This window comes from Rhipicephalus sanguineus, chromosome 6, assembly GCF_013339695.2.
Source record: "Rhipicephalus sanguineus isolate Rsan-2018 chromosome 6, BIME_Rsan_1.4, whole genome shotgun sequence".
Taxonomy (NCBI): domain Eukaryota; kingdom Metazoa; phylum Arthropoda; class Arachnida; order Ixodida; family Ixodidae; genus Rhipicephalus; species Rhipicephalus sanguineus.
This window is the reverse complement of record NC_051181.1, coordinates 1,243,323-1,255,293: the sequence shown is the minus strand read 5'-3', so window position 1 is coordinate 1,255,293 and position 11,971 is coordinate 1,243,323.

Genomic DNA, 11,971 nt, shown 5'->3' with positions numbered 1-11,971 from the left:
GGCTAGAATCTGCACATCTCAAATTCATTTCGATATAATTTAATGCTACTGCGGCTTTAGAAACCACATAATCCACATGCGCATTCATGCGACAGCAACACTCCCAAATATTTGTACTTGCATTTTTTGTCTATATTATTTCCACTTAAATGATAATTTGCATCAATTATTTTTTTCTTCTTTGCAAAACACACACGGACGCACTTATTCGTGTTTAACTTCATTTGCCACTGAGACACCATTGATGAATACGTTCAAGATCAGCCTGTAATTCAAGGACATCATGTTCATTCTGGATTTTTCTGTAAACAACGCAATCATCAGCAAAGAGCCGTATAGGCTTCCCAAGGAACGCTTAGCGGCGCTGCTGCTCTTGACAGGCAGCGCCATCTCTGGCAGAAAAAATAGAAACTGGAGTGTAAGCAGCGCGCGTTTTCTCTTCTCTCCACCGCGTTGCTGCTCGCTTCTGTGCACGTGCAGAGCTCTCGCGGTGCACTTACGGCGCCTCACAATGTACCGCTTGCAGTGCGGCTTCAAAAGGATCTTCAAGCTTGACTGGCACTTCCGAAAAGCGAACTTGTTAAAAGGAGAAAGGCTTGTCAATCACGTTAACGGTGAAGAGCAGACGATCGACGCAACGACGCCCGACTCAAAGCGAAATGCATTTCCCAAGTCGCGAATACACCGTGTAGGACGTATACCTCGAGGTAAGTCTCATTCTGTCATGTTAAAGATGAATAACGGTCCACATGCACTCCGAAATGAAGCCGTACACGCTATTGATGTTCTGCGGTGTGGACTGCGAATCATATGATTGTTGTTTTGATATGGCATGCTTACAGAAGCAGCCGTGTACTTTCGTGAGCAAACGTTTGCGGCGTGTGAAAAAAAGAAGTTATACGGCCATGGCACTGTTTCCGGAGAAGAGTCAAGTCCTCTGTGCCGCTTGATAATCACCCGCCGATTAAGACGCGCGGCAGCTAGCTGAGCTTTAACCACTGTGAAGTAAGATGAACTGCTCGCCTCGTTTTTTCGGCTCTCGCGTCATGCTTGCAGTCTCTTTTTATGATGTCGACTTGACAGGCGTATAAAACCTGCTGCGCGAACGCGGCTAGAAAATCGCAAAAATTCAGAATGTGGTTACTTCAAGGTTGCAATTGCAAAGCATGTATTAAGTGCCAGTTATATTTAGCGGCTTAATTATATATCACCTTAATAAAGTGACAAAAACAAAGCAAACCTGCAGAACGATGTCAAAGCTTGCTGAAAATGCACAGACGTCCGTTCCGGCGTGACAAAGCAGCCTTCCCGACGCGTGAATTGCAAGCGCCGAACTTCTGACAATGTGCCGAGTTCAGTTGAATTCAACCAACCGCGTAACGCTAACGGTATAACGCGAGTGTGAACGTTCAACAACGACGGGTAGGTCTCACGAACACGGAGAATCAAAACACAAAGTTGCTTCACCTACAACCGCAACTGGACTTTCACAATGTGAGAAGACAGCGAGTAATCATTACTGTAGTCGCTGCGTGCATGCGCCACGTTACTTACCGATTCAGGTAGTCGAAACGAACGCAAGCGATGAACTCAGACAGCCAAAATAGAAGGCGAGACAGCGCTGTCAGCTATCCACGCTTGCCGCGTTTATTTCTCGTGCGACACGCCCGGGAACCGATAGTTTCACACGTGAATCGTGTGCCGTGGTGTTGTCTGTACTGTTGTGGCAGGCCACTAAACCTCAATACTTCGGACCTCGCTTGCGCTTCCGCGGGGTCGCTTCTGCCATCGCAGAAATGCGCTGCTTCGCACAGCAAGCCTGTAGGTTCAACGTGCCGAGCGGACGGCCCCCCAGTTACCCGCACCGACAGAAGAACGCGTGTGCACGTGCGCTACTGCTATCGTGAAAGGGGCTGAGTCGGCAGCGCATGCACTCCAGAGCTTTCTGACAGAGCCGCAGCGCGGACAGCGCGGCGCTGTCGTCGCGCCGCAAATTTGAGCTTGGGTTCCCTATTCGCCGCGAGATCGGGCTACAGGTGGCAGCACCGTCGCCGCGCTAGTGTGGATAGGCGCTCGTCTACGCGTATACGAACGCACACAACAGCGCTTCGTTGTGAGCGATTTGACCCGATTTCCGGCAAATAAAATGCGTTGACTGCAGCTTTCTGGTAATATGTGCGCCCTTCATTCCCGCAATAATGCACGAAGCACACGAACGGGGTTGCTCGCCTTCGGCAACAGTCAGCGTTTTCGCAATGGATGACGTTTTCTTGTTGTTTTATTTGTACATGTTTAGCTCGTGTTGCACCTACTACGCACTGCTGTAGCGCGACTGAATTAAGTATTTACTTCTTGTTCATCTGGATACCCCCCAACAAAAAGAAAGCCTGTATTCCTGCACGATGAGTTCAAATAGCACTCTGTGCACTGTGTGCTCAAATATTCATCCGCATTTCTTATTCAGTTCTCCAATGTAGGACAGTTGATAGGTTTTCTGAGGAGAGCTACGTGGCTGACAGCGCTTTAGCGCTACAGAAGCGTTTAACACGCACACGCTTGTTTTTATTCCAGTAACAGTACAAAAAGGTAACTGTACAGCACGGAACTTTCTTCGATTAATTACTTGCACGGCAGTAATGGAACAAAGGCCCGGTTATTTCACGGGACCAAAGTACGTTTTTTCACGCCAATAATGTTCGCTGCCTTCCGCCAATCTATTACAACGTAACAGAAACGCTCAAGATAATGTAAAGAAAAAAAGATGTGGCTTCGCGTGATATTACTACGACAAAAATGTAAAGTACGCTGTTTCGATTAATTTTGACCATCGGGGCTCTTTAACGCGTACCTTAATCTAAGTACACGGGTGTGTTTGTATAAATTTCGCCACAAGTTAAAATTGCGCAAGGCAACTGAGTTTTCAGATTTCCGTACATTCATTATTCTGTTCTTTTTAGGGGCAATTTAAGTACGGAAGTGTCAGACATGACTTGACAGAAACATATATTTGTAGTGTGACCAGGACCATATACAACTAAAGCTCGTTGCGTAACCTATAAACGACAGCCCCGAAGTTATACACCTAACCACAACGCGGAAGTGCATGAGAGCCTTTTTTTTACCACCGAGCCGCTAAAAGGCTATATTCACATGAAATTTAATACTTCTCATCTTTAGGGCAACGGCAAGTGCACTTTGCAATGCATGCGCTTGAACCACAGAGCGACACCTACACTGATATAACTCTCATGAACGGAGGGTACGACGACCATACACAGCACTCTCTACAAGTGCACTCACTGATCTTATTACAGTACAATGTACAGCCGATCACGGCCAAATGCTTCTTTACATCGTGTTAGGCATACGTACGAGCGGTTGAAGTTGCACTAACGCAACGGAACAAACCGCCTTTTGAGGACCTTCATGACGTACGCGCACATGCAAACACAGCGTGGCTAGCAGACGACGCATGGAGCAGTCCACACCAGGCGCGGTTCAGCCAGAAGCCGCCAGGCGGCGACTCCGCTCGATCTCGCGGCCAATACTTGAGCTTATGCCTACGTTAATGTCATTAATAAAATTATGAATACCAAAGGCCCCAACACAGATCCCTGTGGGATGCGTGACGTGACCTCAAGAAAATCCGATTTAATGCCATTCAAGACAACACACTGGCGGCGTTGTGCCAGGTAATTCTCGATCTAATTAAAAAAATTACAGCATATCCACGGGTGAATGATGAAGAGCTTGGGCGAAGGTCTTGAAGCAATCATGGTCTCGGGATTCGCTTTTCGTTGAGCCCGTTTCGCAGCGGCCTCCTTGGCGCGCACCGCCCCGGGATCCGCCTGGCGCCGCGCGCGCTTGGCGGCGGCTTCGCGGGCGCGCACCGCCACGAGATCCGCCTGGCGCCGCGCTCGCTTGGCGGCAGCCTCTCCAGCTCGCGCCTCGGGATCCTGCCGACGAGGACGAGACGCAGCGGCCTTCCGCACCCGGCGCTCCTCGTCGTCCACGGTCCGCCAAGCAGCACGATCCGGCAAGCGCACTCCTCCACGTACGGCGACGATCAAGGAGAATGAGAGATAACGGGCGCAGCAGCCAATCTACGTACGCTCCGTGACTTCAGCGCAGGCATCGTGGGGAAAGCACAAGACATACAATCCCCCGCTCTACTCCGTGCCCACCGCCCTTCTTTCCTTGAGATAAGCGCACGAAGGCGACCACGCCCTGTCGGGCAAAGAGCATCGGCGTGCTGCTCGCCCAGCGCGCTCCTCGCGCTATCTCGCTGGTAATGAAGAAACGCTTATAGGCGCCTGCCGTCTCTAAGTCCGGCCAGCGGTAAAGGGTGTGTATATAACGTTCGCCGTTAGCGACGTGGACGATCTGCGTTCCGTGGCGCAGTGGCTAGCGCTACGCGCTGCCGAGCGAGAGGTCCCTGGTTCGATTCCGCGCTTCGGTAGCATTTTTCTTAATTATTGTTCTTTGGGCAGTTTGTATATATATATATATATATATATATATATATATATATATATATATATATATATATACATATACGGTGCATGACGGCGGCGACGGGGACGGACAAAATCACAGCGTATCCACGGAGTGAATGATGATGAGTGGGCGAAGCTGCGGAGGTTCATCGGTAAACCGTGAATCTTCCGTGAGTTCTGCCCAGTACATCATCACCGACGTGAGATCGGGCGCGTTTATACTAAAGGTTCGATGAGTTATGACGACTTGCAGCTCACTTTAATTTTACATGTACGCTGTGAATTTTTATTGTTTAGAAAACCATTGTTTAGAAAACATCTGGCGTTCTTTCGTTTTGCTTTTAGAAATCATCTGGCGTCTTTCGTTGGTTTATTTCATCAATCAACGGCGTTTTGAACAACATTTTTATTGTTTAATCACGCACAGGAGAAATCTCACCAGGCACCACCTTGGAGGTAAACAATGGCTGCTAATGGGAGTGAGACACAGAAGTCGGCTTTTAGCTAACACTTACACTTTTACTTCTACTAATGTTTCCTACTGGAACATGCCAATGGCTGCTAATGGGAAATGAGAGACAGAAGAATTCGGCTTTTAGTTAACGCGCACGCTGCGAATTTTTTATTGTTCAACAACGCACAGGAAAAATCTCCCACCGGCACCACCTTGGAGGTCAAGATCTGGTACTAGCGTTATGACTGGTTACGCACTACTACGAGGGACGAACGGGCGCCGCCTTAAGGAGCTTCGCCCCTAAAAACTAGCCGAGACTTTCCATATAATTGCTATCGCAATAAAAGAGCGAAGCTGATATACTCCACACATGTCTATCTGCAACGTTTGTGCTGGTCGAGTGCAACACATTTAGCGCTTTCAACTTCGCTATTCAGATGTGCAGTCAGAACACTGCGCTTAAAACGTTGCTGACAGTAGATTATCCGGAGATAAAAGAACCTAAGGAAAGGAACCTAGATAATAATTTTCAAGGAGTACCTGACGTAGTTACTCCACATATGTCTAACTGCAACGTTGGTGCTGGTCGTGTGCAACACATTTAGCGCTTTCAAATTCGGTCTTCAGATGTGCGGTCAGGATACTGCGCTTCGAACGTTGCTGACAGCAGATTATACCGAGGTAAAAAGAGCCTAAGGAAACCAACCTATACAATATTTTTCAGGGAGAACCGGACGTATATACTCCAGACATGTGTAACTGCAACGCTGGGGCTGGTCATGTGCACTACATTTGGCACTTTTATTGCGATAGCAATTATATGGACAGTCTCGGCTGGATTTTCCCGTCGCCGTCGCCGCCGTCATGCACCGTATATGTATAAGTATGTATGTATGTATGTATATATATATATATATATATATATATATATATATATAGAAGGTCTTCCTGGATTCGGTAGAATTATAGATGCTGAAGTGAAGTAGTGGACGAACGAACGAAAAAAATCACAGCATATCCACGGAGTGAATGATGATGAGTGGGCGAAGCTGCGGAGGTTCATCGGTAAACCGTGAATCTTCCGTGAATTCTGCCCAGTACATCATCACCGACGTGAGATCGGGCGCGTTTATACTAAAGGTTCGATGAGCTATGACGACTTGCAGCTCACTTTAATTTTACATGTACGCTGTGAATTTTCATTGTTTAGAAAACGATTGCTTTAGAAAACATCTGGCGTCCTTCGTTAAGCAGCTGGCGTCTTTTCGTTTTGCTTTAGAAGCATCTGGCGTTCTTTCGTTTTGCTTTTACAAAACATCTGGCGTCTTTCGTTGCTTTATTTCATCAATCAACGGCGTTTTGAACAAAATTTTTATTGTTTAATCACGCACAGGAGAAATCTCACCAACTACCTTCGAGGTAAACAATGGCTGCTAATGGGAATGAGAGACAGAAGAAGTCGGCTTTTAGCTAACACTTACACTTCTACTTCTACTAACGTTTCCTACTGGAACATGCCAATGGCTGCTAATGGGGAATGAGAGACAGAAGAATTCGGCTTTTAGTTAACGCGCACGCTGCGAATTTTTTATTGTTCAACAACGCACAGGAAAAATCTCCCACCGGCACCACTTTGTAGGTCAAAGCGTAAGACTGGTTACGCACTACGACTACTACGACTACGACTACGAGGGACGAACGGGTGCCACCTTAAGGAGCTTCGCCCCTAAAACGATGCTTTATTGCCAACGTTGCGGCCGGGGACCGGCCTTCGTCAGGGCACACATGCATATGACTTTAATGCGTACGTCTTAAATAAGGACATGGCAGGGGGCGCTCCCATTGTGCATATTCACTGCTAACAAATTTTTACACAGAGGCATTCACTGTTAACCGACAGATATTCAGACATGCGCAGTATTTTGTATGGTGATAGCATAAATAGCGAAGTGGCAGTACATATTGAAAATGTGACAAACAAACCCAAACATAATATAGCGATAGTATGTAGGGTGGTTGAAATATCACCACACTTGTGACACAATGAAAAAATAAAAAAAATAAAATCTATACAATGTTGATAAGTCACATTTGTTTGCAACGAAATGTACACGAGCAAAATACCAGCGTCGACATCACATTATGATAGAGTGTTTACATGCGCATTCTGGTCACCTGAATGATTGGGCTGATGCAGGGTGTCGGAACGAAATGTTTTTCGTTTCGGTTTTAGTTTCGTTCCACCGCAAAAAGTTCCGTTCCGTTTCTGTTACGGAACGAAAAAAAAAAAATGTTCCGTAACGTTTCGTAACCGTTTTTTTTTTATGGAAAAATTTTAAGTTAAGGTAATCATAACGAACATTGGATTTGTAACTGTACCCCGAATTTCTACCAACTAGCACAAACCAGTATTAATTTCAAAATCATAGTATTTATTTTCTCAAAAGACAAATAAAAATTTTTTAGTGGGCTCAATGCTTTGTGTCAAGGGAGTGAGCACGATCTCAGAAGCAGCACGTCATTGAGTGCACTCTCTGATGTGCGAGACCGCTGTTCTGATAAAGAGATCGCCAGGCCTGCGCGACACACGCAGCACAGTCACAACGAAAGCTGGAAGAGCGGACTTTGTAGGGCCCGCTGGGAGAGTCTCTTGGGGCAATAATACAAGTACACATGCAAGGTACCCGCTACGCCATAAATCATCCCAATTCTTCTGAAGTAGAGAAGTTCCCATTATGCCATTTTTGTCATTCTTCGGAGTCTCGTGGTACACGCTACACATATGTAAGGCATTATGTGCACTTTGCGCTGTGACTGATGATGATAAAAAATTATGGCTGAGCACTTTGCAGCGTGTGGGAAGCAGTGTGGCGGAATGGGCGCCTCCATTCCATTTCAATTCCATTGCGGGGACAGGTGGGCATGGCCAGCGCTGCCGACGGTGGACCCGCCAACAGAGCCACAGCGCCGCTCGTCTAAAATCACTTCCGAACGACAGTGCGGGGATAGTCGAGATAAGGAGATCGTAGCCATGGTAAAGGCCCTCATGAATACGATTCGTGCGCTCCTAACTAGCATCGACACTCCGGCGGCTAAGAGTGCACTTCAAATATTGGATGCACTGAACCCGGTGCTGTCAAGCCTGGAAAAGCACCATGGCTCCTCCTCTGCAAGCCTTCCGTAAAGATGTCAAAGAAGCATCGATTTTCCAATGGAATGCCCGAGGCCTCAAACCCCGCATATCGGATATTCGACCGTTTGTGTTCAAGAACCAATTCCCCATCATCGTCATTTGCGAGCCACGCCTTCACAATGCATTACGGTTATCTAGGTACGAAGCCTTCAAGTCGGCTACCTGCAACGAGCAGAGTAAAGTCATCGTTTATATCAGATGCGAGCTTACCTATATCGAACACCCAGTAGCACCTGATGATAACAACCAGTATGTCTGCCTGACAGTAAAACGCAGGGACTTCACTTTCACTCTAGTAGGTGCATATATTTCACCTTCAAGCCGTTTTGACTCTGCAAGACTAAGCGCAATTTTATCAGCGACTCCTGGACCGTGGATTGTTACCGGTGATTTCAACGCTCACCACCCACTATGGGGAAGTCTGAAGATGGATCGTCGTGGAAGACAAGTTGTCTCCTTTGCGTCGGATCAAGAGCTGCGCTGCGTAAACGACGGCAGTCCTACGTTTCTACGGGGATTGACCTACAGCAGCTGCCTCGACCTCACGTTTGTGTCACGAAGCCTCACTCACAAGGTGCAGTGGTTTGCAGACAATGAGACCCATGGAAGTGACCACATTCCGACCTATTTAAAAATCAAGGGCCTGAGCAAATTACACAATTTCACCGCTACGCCTCGCATCGACTGGCCAAAGTTCAGGTCGCTAACAGAAGAGCGGTGTCAGGAAAATGAAGCTCGTCCTCTCGAAAATCTGGAGGGTATGATCAGAGATGCTGCTCACGAAGCTACTTATAATTTTGAACCTTCATCGAAATTTTGCGAGTATGAAGCGGAATTGGAGCGGCTCAGAGCTATCCGTCGCCGTGCCGAACGACGCTATAGGCGCACAAAATCCATTTACGACTTGAGGGAGGCGAGACGTCTGCAGAAGAAGATTCAGCGTCGAATCAACTCACTCCAATCATTCAGGTGGAAATCTTTGTGCGAGTCGCTTGATCCACACAAGCCTCTATCGCAAATATGGAGGATTGTTCGCGGCCTACGAACATCGCCGCACCAACATCGCCCCTTCAAATGCCTTGCTCTCCACCAAGGTCGCCGCGAAATTGAAGTCGCAGAAGATTTCTGCGTGAAGGTTGCCGGTCAGGTGTCCACGTCCACCACGCGTTACTTAGGAAGCGCGCCAGGTTCCAAAGATTCAAGAATGGACATTCTGTTCTCTCCAGAGGAACTTCAGGCAGCCTTGACTGCATGCAAGCGATCTTCATCACCTGGACCTGATGGAGTCACTTATCTGGCACTTTGCAACCTCGGTCAAGCAGCTCGGCGTGCCCTTCTGGCCGTGTACAATGACTCATGGTGCAACGGACTGGTACCGTCTTCGTGGAAATCCAGCCGCCTCGTTCCTCTGCTTAAGCCAGGTAAATCTCCTCTAGACTTGACCTCATATCGCCCCATCGCACTTGCCAGCTGTTTTGGAAAAGTAATGGAGAGGATGGTATTGACTCGCCTAGAGTGGTACTTGGAGCACTATAAGATATACCCTGAGGCTATGACCGGCTTTCGGCGTGGACGGTCGTCCATCGATAACGTTATCGACCTGGTTTCGTCGGTGCAACAGCAAAAGAGCCTGAAAAGATTAACTGCGGCGATGTTCTTGGACGTGAAAGGCGCCTACGACAACGTATCGCATGAAGCCATTCTGGATGTCTTGGCAAGCATTGGATTAGGAGGCCGTGTTTACCAATGGATTGACAGCTATTTGAAGGCCAGGACCTTCTTTGTACAGACTGAAGATGGTCCAACCACGCACCATTACACCTGTCGCGGCGTGCCTCAAGGTGGAGTTCTGAGCCCCACACTTTTTAACTTAGCGCTTCTCGGCCTGGTTGACGCACTTCCACGGTCTGTTCATCTATCAATATATGCCGATGACATCTGCATCTGGGCTTCGGGGGTGACGCGTCTTCACGTACGTGCCAGGCTTCAGAGAGCGGCTACACTGACGACAAAGTACCTTCAAGGACGGGGGCTGGAGCTGTCATCAGAAAAGTGCTCACTTGTTGCCTTCACGCGCAAGGCGATGGGCCCGTATGTAATTAAAATCAACGGCCATGCTATCACTTATGAGAAGACCCACCGCTTTCTGGGGGTCATAATCGATCGCGACCTGTCCTGGAGCCCTCACATCGCCTACATGAAGAAGAAACTGACCATGATCACCCACGTCTTAAGGTTTCTTGCTGGAAAATCGTGGGGTGCATCTGTGCGAGCGATGCTTCATCTTTACACCGTTCTGTTCCTCGGTTTCATGCGCTACAGCCTACCTGTGCTTTGTAAAACCCGAAGAACGAACGTACGTGTCCTCCAGTCGCTTCAAGCTCAAGCACTGAAAATATGCCTTGGCCTTCCGAGATGCACATCTACAGCAGCGACTGTCGTCATCGCGCGTGACCATCCAATCACTACATACATACGCGTCGATGCTTTGAGAATGCACATCAGACATTTTGCTCGGATTCCGTCGCACCACCTCGCCTCACTTCCTACATCTAGGCCGCACTCTGCGTTCAGCGGTACTGTAGCATCACATCGAACAGTGATTCCCTCGACCTTCAAGCATGCAGAAAGACCGCCGTTACCATTGTGGTGTCTACACCCACTCGAAGCCCTACTCACTATTCCCGGAATCCAAAAGAAGAAACAGTCGTCATATTTAGCCCTACAACAAGCCACACTACTGTACCTGCACGAGAAACACAGCGGACGCCTTCACATTTACACGGACGGTTCTGTCTCTTCTGAAAGCTCAGCAGGGGCAGTATTTATTCCCGCGAAGTCAATCACCATAAAATTCAAAACAACGCATTTGACATCATCAACGACCGCAGAACTCGCCGCCATCCGTGCAGCACTAGAATTTGTAATTGAAGAACCTTCGCAAGCTTGGTCCATCTTCTCTGACTCCAAGGCAGCTTTTCAATGTCTTATGTCGCCATTTCGTTATGGACCTAATGAGCAGTTAGTCGCTGCTATAAGGCTTCTCCACCACCATGCAGTCGAGAAACAACACAACATAGCGTATCAGTGGATACCGGGTCATTGTGGTATATACGCTCGCTTTTCACGGCCAGGTTAATGTCTAAAAACTGCAAAGCATTGTCGGTAGGAAGCTCATGAGTCACTCATGAGCTTCCTACCGACAATGCTTTGCAGTTTTTAGACATTAACCTGGCCGTGAAAAGCGATCATGTTTGCTGTGCTTACATGCCTCGCAGTAAAAAAGAGCTTTTGCCATTTGATTCCGCGCATTCTAAAACTGTAAAACGTAGTATTGCTCAGCATTGCCTTCAATCCGCGCTGCGCAGATCGTGTCCGCACATGATGCAGACCAGCCTGTGTAATCAGATTGGCAGACTGGAAAAGGCTGGCTTTCCTCGGGCGGTCTTGTATGCCGTTGCCGAATCCCTGCTACGGAAGCTGAACTTCAGCACTCAGGAAGAGCACTCGAGAGAACAGGAGCGCGTCAAACCACAGGTGGTGCCGTACTTGCACAAGTTGAGCCACAACCTCAAGAAGGTGGCCGCCAGGTTCGCTATCCCTGTCGTGTTTTCCGCTCCGAATAAACTGGCGCACTTGTGCCGACGAATCTCTCGTGCTAAGGAGCAAGGGTGCCAAAAGAGGCACGTAAAACCATTCAGGCGTTGTGCCGAAGGGGTTGTATATGAAATTCCCCTGAGCTGTGGCAAGACCTACATCGGTCAAACGGGTCGGTGTATCAACGACCGCCTCAGGGAGCATGCCAACAGCATAGGTAAGAGTGATGGT